We start from the raw sequence: 3,253 nt of genomic DNA, 5'->3' as shown, positions 1-3,253 counted from the left end.
GGAAGGAGATTGTGAATTTGGTTTGAGGAAAGAGTGAGAGAAAAAGGAAAGCAGGGTGGGGATGGATAGTCAGTTTTAACCTCCCTCAAATCACATCAAATGGGAGATGCTCCTGTATGGCTTTCAGATCACTGTTACCTAACTAATTCATCCACAGTTGGCAAAGTGTGCATTAATTGTGAATTCCTTCCTCCCTCCCTCTCTCCCTCCCTTCCTTCCTTCCTAGGTAGGGTTTTGCTATTGCTAAAAAGGTGCAGTGGTATAACCTTGACTTACTGCACAGCCTTGACCTCCTGGCCTCAAGTGATCCTCCCACCTCAGTCTTCTGAGTAGTTGGAACTACAGGCACACACCACAATCAGTTAATTTTTAAATTCTTCGTAGAGATTGGGTCTCGCTATATTGATCAGGCTGGTCTTGAACTCCTAACCTCAAGTGATTCTCTCACCTTGGCTTGGCCTGTGAATTTCCTTATGATCCTTCCTCTTTGGTCATTCATGGATACAAGCACAGATCTCTCTTTTATTCTGAGAAGCATTATATGGATTCTGCAGTTATCTAAGAAAAAGAATCCGAGAGTCCTCGGCAATGATTAGATTTGCAAACGTTTGCTAAACTTGGAGTAAGTGGCAGAATACATGGAACCAGAACTGGTTGTCATATATACTGCAAAGACACACTAGAAGGACAGAAGGGATTGTAAAAAGAGCTGTGCTTTGCAATGAGACAGATCCTTGACCACCGTGTCTCAAATAGCATCCACCCCCTTCCCAGATCCTCCTGGTTACATCCCTCTATTCATTTATTTATAGTACCATCCCAATCTGTTATGTTGCTTCTTTCTTGACTTAGTTGTTTATTATCTGTCTTCCCCACCAGAATGCAAGCTCCATCTGGTCAGTGGCCATCTTGTCTGTTGTATACATGTCTGTATCTGTGAAGTCTGGCATAATACTTAGCATATACCACGAGCTCAATGACTACTGAATGAATGAATGAATGAGAGAATCCTCTTAGGCCATTTGCCAACCATGTGATGCTGGACACGTTTTTTTTTTTTTTAATTTCTGTTTCTGCATCTGTAAAATCAGATAACACATAAATACTCACCTTGGAGTATTGTAGGAATAATTCCTTGGAGTCATGGTGTAAAGCCATGGCGTGATACTGGGTGTCAGGGCTCAAAATGTGATACTCCACAATATGGTACTGAGTTTGGGTTCTGGAATTTTTCACATTTACCTTCTTCTTGGCATGCTGAGTACTTTGAACTGAAGGAAACTGAAAGCGAGGTCTTTCTGAACTTCTCTCTCCGTCCTTTCTCCTGCTCTGCTTTTTTCCCCCAAGACAGGTCACGGAAACTAGAATTCTTCTTCTCCAAAGTGAGTCATAGAGACTAGAACGCCTCTTTCCTAAAGCCAGCTATAAAGCCTAGACATAGTACTCTAATCTTCCCCTGCTCTTCTGTGTAGGTGCTGGCTGTAAGGAAATTCTCTGAACCACCTTGTCTGATAGTAAATCATAAGACTTACTCCAGAGGGGCCCTGCCCCATTCCCAGGAGGAAGAGATACTACACAGAGAGGCCAAGGAGAATCTGAACAGGCAGGTCTTGCTGGACTTCCTCCCCCAGTCTGTTACCATTGGATCATACTCTTTTTGTCCAATCACATTTCTACACAACTGTTCATTCCTCATCAAATCTGAGCATACAAGTGGACATTTCTTCGTGGGTATTTGGGTCTTCAATTCCGAACGCTTCTGTGTCACATAAATTTTGATTAAATAAATTTTTATGTTTCTCCTGTTTCTCTGTCAGTTTTATTTCAGACCTATCCAGGAGCCTTACAAAGGTTGAGGAAACTTTTCCTGTTCTACAGGCACATAGGAAGAGCTGAACTAATATCAGCTCCTTTATTTAAATGAACCTCTATTAAGGGGATGACCAGCAGAAGAAATCAGACAGGATGTTGCCATCTTGACTACAATGTATACATACATACATATATATATAAATATAAATATATATATATTTGAAGAAGGCAAATTAATGTATAAAACTTCAAGTAGGACATCCTTCTTTGCATTGGGCACAGCACACTGCGTGGCAAAATTGAACCTCTGTGCTCTCACAGTGATTTGTTTAAATAACCAGGCAGATGGAATTTTTTATTTACTTTTTTATTTTAAAGATGTGGGGTACTATTCAGAATTAGGTAGACAAATGGTCCTTGTACAGGTAAAGCCTGGGCCTCCCTTTGGTTCCCACTTGGAGCTGGAAACTGGCAGGTGGGGAGGCATGGGCACATAACATCAATAAGGGTACCTGATCTCAAACCGGGCAGATGGACCTGTGTGTTTGCTTGTCTGTTTCCTGAGCTAATCTCTGTGGCAGAAGGAAGACATTCCACTAATTTTTGTAATCCTGCTGCCTAGGACAGTGCCTGCTTCCTAGTAGGTGTTTAATTAGCACACACGAATGAGAAGCGATGTTTGAGCTGAGTTTTTATACATAAGGAAGGTGTATCCAGCAGACAGACGCAAAGAGGGTCTTCTAGGCAGAGTGTGGTGGATGCAAAGTCACGGCAGCCTGAAAGACAGGGTGTGCTCCAGGAGGAAGGGCTTCAGGACGTTGGTGAACTAGCAAGGGAATCAGGGAGTGGGTTTCTGAGGGTGAAGACTTCGGAGATGAAGGGGCTATTTCTGAAAATTTCAAGGTCAGGGTTGTGGTTACAAGTCACCAAAGACTATGAATATGTAAGGCACTGGGAATTGGTAAATCAAAGCATTGTAAGGCTGAGGTCCAGACAGGGTGATTCATGAGGGAGTTAAAGTTGCCATGAGAGTGTAGGAATGGGGAAGCAAATGGAGACTGAGTTAGGTATCAAGGGTTCTGATAAATAGGGTAAAATGATCTGAAGCACAGAGCAGGGCCAATGTGCATGTGTCCCAAGTAAAGATGATGACACTGGTCTGCCAGCTGTACTTTGAGCAGTTTTCTCAGCAGTGGGGATGGGAGAGCATCAATGCATCTCTGCTCTTTCATGAAGACCACCACTAACACATGCAGAACTCAGGAAAGGGTACAAAGAGAAATCCCAGCCTATGGTGCACCGTTTCTCTTTGCACCCTGATTCCATACAGCATGCATTATGTCACTCCAGTCTGGATCTCTGAGCTCCATCTATACCCTGCAAACAGCCATCTGCAGGCCAGTGATATGTACAGGGGATGGAATGCATGCTGGGGAGGACA

Source organism: Carlito syrichta, unplaced genomic scaffold, assembly GCF_000164805.1.
Source record: "Carlito syrichta isolate Samal-C Ts95f unplaced genomic scaffold, Tarsius_syrichta-2.0.1 Scaffold305697, whole genome shotgun sequence".
In the NCBI taxonomy this organism is placed as follows: Eukaryota; Metazoa; Chordata; class Mammalia; order Primates; family Tarsiidae; genus Carlito; species Carlito syrichta.
The sequence above is the reverse complement of the archived record's forward strand: the minus strand, read 5'-3'. Positions refer to the sequence as shown.